Here is a 13,382-nt window from a genome sequence, read left to right as displayed (position 1 = left end):
AATTAGAGCCATTCAGTTTTCAGCATGTTGCAGCTAAGTTCAACTATTGGAAATAAAAAGAGGAGATGAGTTACCTATAGCAGTCTACATTTTGATTGAAGATGGCAACACAAGGAAGTGGTTTGTTTGAGCAGTAACAGCATATTTATTGGTATATTCCAACCTGAAATAAAATTAAAATGTGTAAATTTCATATTTTATTATATTAACATTATTTATGACAGTACATATTAAAATTTTCACCTAAGATTATATGTTACAGTTTTAAAGAAAATCATAATTCCAACAGTGATTCTACTATTTATAAACAGGATTGCTTTCTGGCAAACTACAGAACAATTTCCTAAACAAGTAAATAAACAGAAAACAAAGCTGCTAAAGTCCCTTTGCAGAATTATATTTTTCTATTTAGCATTTATATTTTAGCTTAAAGGAATTAGAAGTAATATTGTGAAAAATATAAGGATTGGAAAAATCCCAAACAAGCCAACCAAGGAGATAAACAAATGGGACAAAGAAGTTGGGAGAGAAAACTAAAAAGCTAAAACAATTCAATAAGTATTAAGTAACTTAATTCTAATTCCATATCAGGAGCGTGCCAGATTCCCTAAGCAATATTACACAAAGATTAAATTTTTGTTCTGTAGAAATGAGTCCTATTTTCAATAGAACCATTTTATTATCTAAATATAGCTCTAATTAATTTAAATTTAGCTAAGTGCATTATCCATGATTACCCATTCAAAAGATTATCTTTAGCAACCTGTCAGGCCAACAGAGAAAGCATAGGATTGGGGAAAGACCAAAGATAGCAGCGAAGGATGTTACCGGTGCTGTGCATTTCCTACCATGCACCCCCAAAAATACAGCATGGTATCACTCAAACTTCTTCAGATCTGGATGATAGAATATCTCTTAAATAATGCTGCTTTGTAATTTTAGATATACAAAATAAAGCCAATTGATGACAGCAGTAGTCAAAATAGACTATGATTTTGTTTTGAATAAATATATTTCAATACTTTGCATATTATGTGTAAATGGTATATCTTTTTACAGTCTCAGCCCCATGCTTATATTCACATTTACAAATTTCATCCATTCTACAAGAGATTTCACATCCTCCAGGAAAAACTAATTTGTATTAGTTTTTGGTATTTTTCAGAACAGAATTTTTCAGAATTTTACCTGTAACAGTATAGGTAGCTTAGCATGGGCTTACCCTTCACTGTATTACTTTGAGCAAGTTGTTTATCCTCTCCACCCCCACACTGTATATTTGTAAAATAGGGATTAAATCAAAATTACCTCTTAGGATGGTTGTGAGAATTATCAGAATACACACAAAGTACTTAGAACAGGGCTTGACACACATTAAGTTCTCAGTTAATTTTAGCTTCTTTTGATTACAGAGAAGAGCAGAGGTAAACTGCCTTGTTGACAGTTATACTCCATATCTAACACAGTGTCTGGCACTTAGTAGCTCTCAACTATCTACTTCTGAATGAATAAATAACTTGTCCTTGAGAAATACTTCTAACTACACAGAAGGAAATGCAGCGAAGGAGTTTTCATGGTCAAAGTGAGCAGTAAGTTTTAAAACTGAAGGTTATTCAAACAGTGTGGGGACGGGGGAAAAAGGCACAGGGTTCTATGATTAGTGCATTAAAGTAACTTGCTTCTCCTGGGGATTATACTAGGGATTTTGTTAGGACAATGGTCATGGTAATAAAATGTAACCAGGTCCAAAATCTCTGGTTAAATTTGGTTAATTAGTAGAATTTTTATATTAAGGAAGAGTAGCAAATTTACACAATCATAAGTGTTGTGTAATAAATATGGCTAGTATATACTTTAGATATACCTGAAGACCATTTTAAAAATGTTTTCACAAAAAGTTTGTAAGACTTCCTAGTCTTTTCAAGAAAGGTTGTCATAACCAAATTATCAGTGAAGGAACCTTTATCTTCTATGTTTGCTTTAAACTTTACTGTGCTTCAAGGACTTTTCAATTGATTAAGGTATATTTAAGAACTATGATATTGTATATATGTGTACATATGCATTATGCATGCACTATAAGCACTTCATGGAAGTCTATGAACAGAAAGAAACATCTTTTCTATTAACTTATCACAAACAAGACATTAGATGTCAGAAGACCATGTAAGATGAGCATCATGGATTCCTTTCTACTGCCTTTTGCCCTCTTATTACCTTTGTTGTGTCCTTTTCAACCCCTCTGAACTCCCTGAAGCTTCATTCTAGAAGAGTAGCTTAAGTGGAATGAGTAGCTCATTCTAAATTCTACCAGTGCCTCCATCTTGGTGGTCATGGCAGGCTCCTTCCCTGTGTTAACAGAAGGGAGGTGGAAGTCCTTCATATTGGTCCTTTTAGGAGACAAACATTTCTCTTAATATTATCAACTATATACTCATAGCTTAATTCCAATGAATATGCTAAACAACACATTGGGCCCCTATGGAATGAGAAAGGGTAATATGAAGAAGGAAATCCCCCTAGTAAGAGGGAACCTGAGTAGAGTTGGAACCCAGATGTTTTTTGTCAGTGCAGTTAGACAACATCCCTCTCCACATGTGTCTATTTGGATTAGGATTAGATGTTTGTGGGTACTGGGGCAGAATAAATTATAAAGATATGTGTACCCTTTTGCATCTTGTGATTTGCACTAAGGCCAAAGCCTTCCAGGAGAAAATATTTAAACTCTATCCACTATTGAGGTTGAGATATACCTAACTGATAGAGAATTGGGGGTCTTAACAAAAGTTAGATTTTAGGAAGGGATGTTCCAGAAGAGGATCCAGCATAAGGAAAGAATATACAATGCATTAGGCCAGTAACAGCATCCAAAACAGTAACAGGAAATTGGTAATAGATATGGCAAATAGCCAAACTATCCCAACCCAACAATACTAGTGGAATTAATCTGGGGATGGGGGGAGGGGAGAGAGGATATTTGTGTACATTTTTTAAATTAGAGCACTTTTGGATTCAGTCAACTTCATGTGGAACCCTCTTAACCCCTAACACCTTTTCTTACCTTGAAAAAAACATCTTTTCCTGGTGAATAAAGATCTATACCAAAAATTCAGACATCAACAGTAATGGTGACAAACTGTAAGTGGTACTCAGGAAAAGAATGTAGGAAAGAATCATGAAAGCAACAAGGAAAAAAAGAGTCCTTAATCCACAAGGTAAGACATATCAGGTTCACGACAGACCTATCCACAGAAACTTGGCAGGCCAGGAAGGGGTGGCAGGGTATATTCAATATGCTGAATCAGAAATATATGCAGCCAAGAATTCTTTATCCAGCAAGGCTGTCATTCAAAACAGGAGAGATTAAAAGTTTCCCAAACAAAAACTAAAGGAGTTTATGACCACTAAATCAGCCCTGCAAGAAATTATAAGGGGGACTCTCTAAGGAGAGAAAAGATGAAAAAAGAAAAAAAAGACCAAAAGCAACAAAGACTAGAGAGGACCAGAGAACACCACCAGAAAATCCGACTCTACAGGCAACATAATGGCAATTAATTCAGATCTTTCATTACTCACTCTAAACATCAGTAGACTAAATGCTCCAATCAAAAGACATAGGGTAACAGAATGGATAAGAAAACAAGATCCATCTATATGCCGTTTACAAAAGACCCAATTGAGACCTAAAGACACCTTCAGATTGAAAGTAAGGGGATGGAGAACCATCTATCATACTAATGGTCACCAAAAGAAAGCCAGAATAGCTATACTTACTTCAGACAATCTAGATTTTAAAATAAAGACTGTAACAAGAGATGAAGAAGGGCATTATGTCATAATTAAGGGGTCTATAAACAAGAAGATCTAACAATTGTAAACATTTATGTTCCAAACGTGAAACACCCAAATATATAAATAAATTAATCACAAACATAAAGAAACTCATTGATAATAATACCATAATAGCAGGGGACTTCAACATCCCACTTACAACAATGGACAGATCATCTAATCAGATTATCAACAAGGAAACAACAGCTTTGAATTACACACTGGCCCAGATGGACTTAACAGATATATTCAGAACATTTCATCCTAAAGCAGCAGAATACACATTCTTCTCAAGTGCACATGGAACATTCTCCAGAATAGATCACACACTGGGACAAAAATCAGCCCTCAACAACTACAAAAAGATCGAGATCATACTGTGCATATTTTTAGACCACAACACTATGAAACTCGAAATCAACCACAAGAAAAAATTTGGAAAGGTACCAAATACTTGGAGACTAAAGAACATCCTACTAAAGAATGTATGGTGTAACCAAGAATTTAAAGAGGAAATTAAAAGTACATGGAAGTCAAGGAAAATTATAGCACCCAAGCCCAAAACCTCTGGGATGCAGCAAAAGTGGTCATAAGAGGAAAGTATATACAATCCACGCCTTCCTAAAGAAGGAAGAAATGTCTCAGATACACAACTTAACCTTACACCTTAAAGAGCTGGAAAGAATAGCATATAAAACCCCAAAACAGCAGAAGACAGGAAATAATAAGGAATAGAACAGAAATCAATGCTATCAAAACCAAAAAACAAAAACAAAAAACAGTAGAACAGATCAATGAAACCAGGAGCTGGTTCTTTGAAAGAATTAACAAAATTGATAAACCACTAGCCAGTTTGATCAAAAAGAAGGAAGGACCCAAATAAATAAAATCAAGAATGAAAGAGGAGAGATTACCACCAACATAGCAGAAATACAAACAATAATAGGAGAATATTACGAGCAATTATATGACAATAAAATGGGCAATCTGGAAGAAATGGACAAATTCCTAGAAATATAAACTACCAAAACTGAAACAAGAAGAAATAGAAAATTTTAACAGACCCATAACCAGTAAAGGAATCGAATTAGTAATCAAAAATCTGCCAAAAAACAAGAGTCCAGGGCCAGATGGCTTTCCAGGGGAATTCTAACAAATGTTTAAAGAAGAGTTAACACCTATTCTCTTGCAGCTGTTCCAAAATATAGAAATGGAAGGAAAACTTCCAAATTCATTCTATGAAGCCAGCATTACCTTGATTCCAAAACCAAAGACCTCACTAAAAAGAACTGCAGACCAATTTCCCTGATGAACATGGAGGCAAAAATCCTCAACAAGACACTAGCCAAGTAGATCCAACAACACGTTAAAAGAATTATTCACCACAACCAAGTGGGATGCAGAGCTGGTCCAATATCTGCAAAACAATCAATGTGATACATCACGTCAAAAATTTTAAAAAAGGACAAGAACCACATGATCCTCTCAATAGATGCAGAGAAAACATTTGACAAAATACAGCATCCTTTCTTGAGAAAAACCCTCAAGAAAGTAGGGATAGAAGGATCATACCTCAAGATCATGAAAGTCATATATGAAAGACCCACTGCTAATATCGTCCTCAACAGGAAAAAACTGAAAGCTTTCCCCTAAAGTCTGGAACACAACAGGGATTTCCACTCTTGCCATTGTTATTCAACATAATATTGGAAGTCTTAGCCGCAGCAATCAGACAACACAAAGGAATAAAAGGCATCTGAACCAGCAAGGAAGAAGTCAATACTAGGTATTTATCCAAGGGATACAGGTATGCTGTGTCAAAAGAATACGTGCACCCCAATGTTTATAAGCAGCACTATCAACAACAGTCAAAGTATGGAAAGGGCTCAAATGTCCACCAATGGATGAATGGATAAAGAAGACATGGTATTTATACATATATATGTGTGTGTATGTATATACACACACACATCTATATGTGTGTGTATGTATACACACACGCGCGCGCTCGTGCATGTAATGGAGTATTACTCGGCAATCAAAAAGAATGAAATTTTGCCTTTGCAACTACGTGGCTGGAACTAGAGGGCATTATGCTAAGCGAAATTAGTCAGAGAAAGACAAATATCGTATGACTTCATTCATAGGAGGACTTTAAGATACAAAACAGATGAACATAAGGGAAGGGGAGCAAAAATAATATAAATATAAATATAATATAAATAATATAATATAAAAACAGGGAGGGGGACAAAACATAAAAAACTCTTAAATATAGAGAACAAACTGAGGGTTGCTGGAGGGGTTGTGGGAGGGGGGATGGGCTTAATTGGTAAGGGGCATTAAGGAAGACACTTGGGATGAGCACTGGGGGTTATACATAGGGGATGAATCACTGGAATCTACTCTTGAAATCATTGTTGGACTATATGCTAACTTGGTTGTAAATTTAAAAATTAATTAATTTAAAAATATTGTATCAATATTGCTTTATTGTTACTAATGTAAGATGTAATTGGGGAAGGTGAATGTGGGGTATATGGGAATTCTCTATACTATATATTTGATTTTTCTATAAATCTATAGCTTTTCTAAAGTATAAAATTTATATTTAGGAGTGCCTGGGTGACTCAATGGGTTGAGCATACAACTTCAGCTCAGATCATGGTCTCACAGTTTGTGTGTTTGAGCCCTGCATTCAGCTCTCTGCTGTCCGCACAGAGCCCCCTTTGGATCCTCTGTCTCCCTTTCTCTCTGCCTCTCCCCTGCTTACACATATGTGTTCTCTTCCTCTCTTTCAAAATATAAATAAATATTTTAAAAATAAATAAAATAAAGTAATATCTATTTTTAAAAAATAGATACAACCCAGTCTTAAGCCAATGTGGATGTACATTTATCTGACCACTGTGGTTGGTAGAGATAGGCATTTGATCTCAGTCAATTCAGATTAAGGTGAATGTAAGGACTTTGGCTCAAAATGCTCCACTTAGAAATAAGGAAATGAGATTGAGAAATCTGCAGCAATTTTGTGAGCTTGCCTAGGGGATTAAGCTAAACTAGAGAAAAGAATACAGAGAAAGAATTTGGCAATGCTTTTGGAGCTCGGGATACAGCTGGATCTACTCTGGACAGCTAAGTTACATGAACCAATAATCAACTATTTATTGTGTGAGCCAGTTTCAGTTTAGCATTCAATCACTTTAAACACAAAGAGTGCTGAAAGAACAAATGTGCAAATTATTAACTTCTGTTTTGGGAAATGTACTCAAATAAAGCAAAATTTCTATTATACAAGATAGCAATATAATAGCAGAATAATAACATGATCACCAAATCAGTTCAAACATCTTCAAGATCCAAAATTTTGGATACCATAACCTGTTTTTTGCTTATTTTTAACATTATGATCTGGTTCCTAAGTAAAACCATCTTCATGAAAGTGTACTGATGCAATTTTATCTCCAATGTTAACAGTGACAAAATTATTTTAAAAGTAAATTCATAATCTTTTTTATAAAGCAGCAAATAGACTATTTTAAACTGTGAATGTTTAAGGGTTTTTGACATAGTATGAAAAAGAAGTTTCCAGACAGAATTTATAATAACAAATAAATTATATCCTCTGTCCTTTGATATTCAGATTAGCTTCTTGCATAATTTTGACGCTTTGTAAGTTTTTGCACTTGGCTCTTTATTTTTGCCTCCAATTGTAAATTCCCATATAGTTTTACAGAACTATGGTAGAACATTTATTTAAAGATCACCACATACACATTTCTATTCATAATACTTGAACAAAAAAAGCCATCAGTAGTCTGTATAACAGGTCTTTAATACTCAATTAAATCACATTAATTTAACGTGCTCACACACAAAAAAATTATTTTGCTTTTGTTCCTACTAGTGGAAAGGTACATTATAATTGTAGCCTTCAAAAGAGCCTGCATACTAAAATTTTATTCAAGAATATAAAGTTAAATTTCAAATAATCCAGGAAAATGTAGTAAGAGTCTACATCCTAGACTTTTTTTCAGGGATTTTCTAGATTCCTTTTCAGGGATCTCCACATGATTCTCTCTCTCCTCTGAATCTTCAAAATCCAAGTCTCTCCCAATGGGAACAAATAATAATTAAAAAATCTGTAAACTCCCTAGTGCTAGCTATTAAAGTTTCTCTACTGCCTTTCACAACCAAACTTCTTGAGCGTTGTCTTCACTTGCTGTCACCACTTTCTTACTTGCCAATCACTCCTCAGTCTACTGGAGTCTGGCTTCTAAGTGAAAGGCTCTAACAAAAGTAATCTTGCAGAGGTCACTGCTGATTCCCAGGTTACTTTTCAAGTCTTATTTGAAATCTCAGAAGCATAGGCATTTGCTGTCCTATCCCTTTCTTGAAAGACCTTTACACCACTGGCACAGGAGTCACCAAATATATATGGTCTTTCTCCTACTTTTTTGACTGCTCCCTTTTGATCCTTTATCCAACTCTCACATGTCATTTCTGCCCAAGCTTTCTTTTCTTCTTACTCTAGTCTGTCTGGTTTTTCTACTCCACTATCTCAGAGTCTTTACTTACCACCTGAATTTGGTAACTCCTGATTCTGTATCTCTAGCCCTAATTAATCTCCATCCTGGATTTTAGAACAATTTACCCAACCACCTCTTCAATAGCTCAAATTGCATGTCCCACAGGTACCTCAAATTTATTCCATCTAAATTTAACTTATAATCTGATCTTCCTCATGAATGACCTCACCATTCACCCAGTTATCTGAGCAATAAACTGACAGGATCCTTTAATCTCCCCTTTTCCTTATCTCTCACATCCACTCAACTACCAAGCAAGGCCTTTGTCTTAACAGCGGTAAGAAATCACTAAAGGGCATTTAAGCAGTGGAGGGACAAGAGCATATTTGTGTATTAGAAAGAGTACAATACCACATAACAGAGAATGGAGTGGAGTTAATCACAGATCGGGAATTATTTTGACCTGTGGTGGAAACCATGGGGGAAATGATACTTTTAATGAATGTTATGTGCCAAATACAAAAACAAACACATTGAGAAAGACTTTTTTCTTTAAAGCAAGTGTTAAACTAAACATACTAGAAATGACAAATATCTCTTCCTATTACATCATTCCTTCAGAAAATCTGCTTCCTAACAGTGCTGCTTATGTCCTATACCTGCTTTGCCCTGTCCTCAGCTGATTGGATCACCTGTGGATATAGGACTTCAGAAAAACCTTACCATAGACTGGGTTAAGCCAGTTAAGACTTTTTCTACTAGTTGCACAGAATGCAGACAGCCAGTCTCTACCTGGTTCTTACACTAATTTGTTTATTCTGTTGAAACAGAAGTGTTTACATTCGATGAGGAATTTTTGAGTACTATATACCCAAATAAAAATCAGAGAATATAATAGCAAAAGTGAAAAAGTTAATACCTTTTAATCAAACAACTGACATTTTAGAAATCCTACAGAAATAATTTTTAAAAATTAGGACAAAGAGTTGAAGGGGACAATGATGTTCACTACTGGGCTATTTATAAAAGCAAAAATTTTAAATAGATAAAAGTTGGAATAACTAACTATATTATGAACAATAGAAGACTGCTTAAGGACATGCACAAAACAATAACAATGTTTATTTCTGTGTAGTGAAATTATAGTGATTTTCTTTTCTTTTGCATTTTTCAAGTTTTCTGAACTAAGCATATATGCCTTTTATTAGAAACAAATAAAAAATATTAATAGAAAAATCTACTCACCACTTTAATTAACCAAATAGTCTCAACATCACAATAATGAGACAAACTGGTATTATTTCTCTCCAAAAGGGATGCATTATATCACTTATGTAGTGATTTTTTGTCCTAAGTGTCTAATTTAGTCATAGAAAACAATTAGACAAACCCATATTGAAGGACATTCTACAAAACAACTGGTGTGAACTATCCAAAATGCCAACATCTTGAAAGACCCCAATTGTTCTAAATAAAGGAGACTAAAATTACAACCAAATTTGAAGTATGATCCTTGATTGACCCTGTGTGGAAAAAAAAAAACATTAGGAGAACTGGAGAAATGTGAAATATCAAAATATATTATTGTTCAATATTAAATTTCTTGAATGTGATAATGATACTGAGGTATAATATATATGTAGTGTTATGGTATAAAATGGTATGTAGGAGATTATCCTCATTCTTAGGAGATACATGCTATTATGCTATGTATTTAGTAGTAAAGCACTCCAACTTTAAATAGTTCCGCTAAAATGGAGATGCCTGGGCATACACATACATGCATACACGTACACACACACTCATACACACACACTCATATAATTATTAGTAACAGTGTTTCTCAAGCTGTTTCTAAGAGCCTTTTTTAGATCTTTTTTTCCTAATTAGTTCCCTTCCCCCCATAAAATTTTTGAAAATTATGGTTAAAAAACCCCATAAAATTTGCCATCTTAAACATTTTAATTTTTTTTTAACATTTTTTATTTATTTTTGTGAGACAGAGACAGAGAGAGAGCATGAGCAGGGGAGGCGCAGAGAGAGAGAGAGAGGGAAACACAGAATCCAAAGCAGGTTCCAGGTTCCGAGCTTTCAGCACAGAGCCTGACATAGGGCTCAAACCCACAGACCGCAAGATCATGACCTGAGCCAAGTCAGGTGCTAAACTGACTGAGCCACCCAGGCACCCTGCCATCTTAAACATTTTTATGTGTATAGTTCAGTATTATTAAGTATATTTACACTGTCGTGCAATCAATCTCCAGAATTTTTTCATCGTGTGAAACTTAAACTCTACACCCATTAAAAAACAACTTCTCACTTCTCCCTGCTCCACCCATTCCCTGGCAACCATAATTTTACTTTCTGATTCTATGATTTTTTTCTGCTCTATATACTTTATAGGTGGAATCATATAGTATGTTTGTATGTGTGTGTATGTTTGTGTAATTTGCTTATTTTACTTAGCATAATGTCCTCAAGGTTCATCCATGTTGTGGTATGTGTTAAAATTTCCTTCCTTTTTAAGGCTGAATAATACTCCATTGATTGTATATATCACATTTTATTTATCCATTCATCCATCCATGGACACTTGGGTTGCTTCCACTTTTAAATGTTGTGAATAATGCTATTAAGAACATAGGTGTACAAATACCTCTTTTCAAGACCTGCTTTCATTTTCTTTGAATACATACTCAGAAGTGAATCATATAACTCTATATTAATTACTTGAGGAACTGACATACTATTTTCCATAGCTGCTGCACCATTTCACATTGCCACCAACACTGCACAAGTTCTAATTTTTCCACATCTTCATCAACACTTATAATTTTACATGTTTTGGATATGAGCCATCCTCATGGGTGTGAGGTGATAATTCATTAAGATTCTGAATTGCAATTCCTTTTTTTTTAATTTTTTTAAAATTTTTTGAGAGAGAGAGAGACAGACAGACAGAGCATGAGCATGGGAGGGGCAGAGAGAGAGGGAGACACAGAATCCAAAACAGGTTCCAGGCCCCAAGTTGTGAGCAGAGGGCCCGACTTGGAGTTCAAAACCACAAACTGCGAGATCATGACTGTAGCCAAAGTCGGACACTTAACCGACTAAGCCACCCGGGAGCCCCTGAATTGCAATTCCTTGATGATTTGTAATGTTGAACAACTTCTCATGTAATTATTGGCTGTTTGTAATATATTTTCAAGACCTTTGCCCGTTTTTTAATCAAGTGACTTTGTTGTTGTTGTAGAGTTGTAGAAGTTCTTTGTATATTCTAAATATACACATTATCAGATATATGATTTGCAAATGTTTCTTCTCATTTCACAGACTGCTTTTTCACTCTGCTGATTGTGTCTTTTGATGCACATTAAGTTTTAAATTTTAATGTTGTCTCATTTGTCTTTTTTTAGATTTGTTGCCTATGCTTTTATGTCATATCCAAGAAATCACTGTCAAATCCAGTGACATGAAGCTCTTCCTCTATGTTTTCTTCTAAAACATAGTTTTATAGTTTTTAAGTTTTATCTTTACGTCTTTGATCCATTTTGAGGTTTTTTGTTGTTGTTGTTTGTTTGTTTTTTATGTAGCATAAGGGTCCAACCTCATTTTTTCTTTTTTTTTGCATGTGCATATCCTGTTTTCTATATAGCCTTCTTAGCATGAGTCAACACTAACTGGCTTTAGGTTAGCCAGTTATATAGGTTATATCTTTAGGTTACATAAGAAATACATATATTATATTTATAATATATATAATATATTTATATAATATAATTATATAATATATTAGTTATATTATATATTATTATATTTATAATATATATATTTAGGTTACATAGGCTATATATTTAGGTTATATAAGAAAAAACTTGCTACTGAGATCTAACAACTTTTGCTGACAACAAAATATTTATATATTTAAAGACAAACTGGTATTAAATATCAGCTCACTTTGGTCAAACTTTCACTCTTGGCAGATGACATGATATTCTATACGAAAACCCTAAAGATTCCACCAAAAAACTGCTAAAACTGATCCATGAATTCAGCAAAGTTGCAGGATATAAAGTCAATGCACAGAAATTGGCTGCATTCCTATACACCAATAATGAAGCAACAGAAAGAGAAATCAAAGAATTGATCCCATTTACAATTGCACCAAAAACCATAAAATACCTAGTGATAAAGCTAACCAAAGGGGTGAAAAATCTATACACTGAAAACTATAGAAAGCTTATGAAAGAAATTGAAAAAGACACAAAAAAATGGAAAAATATTCCATGCTCCTGGATTAGAAGAAAAAACATTGTTAAAATGTCAATACAACCCAAAGAAATCTAGATATTCAATGCAATCCCTATCAAAATAACACCAGCATCCTTCACAGAGTTAGAGCAAACAATCCTAAAATTTGTATGGAACCAGAAAAGACCCTGAATACCCAAGCAATCTTGAAAAAGAAAACCAAAGCTGGAGGCATCACAATCCTGGACTTCAAGATGTATTACACAGCTGTAATCATCAAGACAGTATGGTACTGGCACAAAAACAGACAGTCAGATCAATGGAACAGAATAGAGAACCCAGAAATAGATCCACAAATGTATGGCCAACTAATCTTTGACAAAGCAGGAAAGAATATACAATGGATTAAAGACAGTCTCTTCAGCAACGGTGCTGGGAAAACTGGACAGCAACATGAAGAAAAATGAACCTGGAACACTTTCTTACACCATACACAAAAATAAACTCAAAATGGATGAAAGACCTAAATGTAAGACAGGAAGCCATCAAAATCCTCAAGGAGAAAGAAGGCAAAAACCTCTTTGATATCAGTCGCAGCAATTTCTTACTCAACACGTCTCTGGAGGCAAGGGAAACAAAAGCAAAAATGATCTATTGGGACCTCAAAATAAAAAGCTTCTGCACAGCGAAGGAAACTATCAGCAAAACTAAAAGGCAACTGACAGAATGGGAGAAGATACTTGCAAACAACATATCAGATAAAGGGTTAGT

General features: G+C 34.5%; 1 long non-coding RNA gene across 2 annotated transcripts in view; it reads right to left on the bottom strand.

Annotated features, from left to right (window-relative positions):
• LOC125929534 (uncharacterized) overlaps positions 1-13,382 on the bottom strand; it is a 233,457-nt gene that overhangs the window by 213,827 nt on the left and 6,248 nt on the right. For both annotated transcript variants that reach the window (XR_007459896.1, XR_007459895.1), the window contains exon 2: positions 75-163. This is a non-coding gene — a long non-coding RNA (uncharacterized LOC125929534). The remainder of the gene's footprint in view (positions 1-74; positions 164-13,382) is intronic.

Source organism: Panthera uncia, chromosome A2, assembly GCF_023721935.1.
Source record: "Panthera uncia isolate 11264 chromosome A2, Puncia_PCG_1.0, whole genome shotgun sequence".
Classification (NCBI taxonomy): Eukaryota; Metazoa; Chordata; class Mammalia; order Carnivora; family Felidae; genus Panthera; species Panthera uncia.
This window is presented reverse-complemented; position numbering and strand designations above follow the sequence as displayed.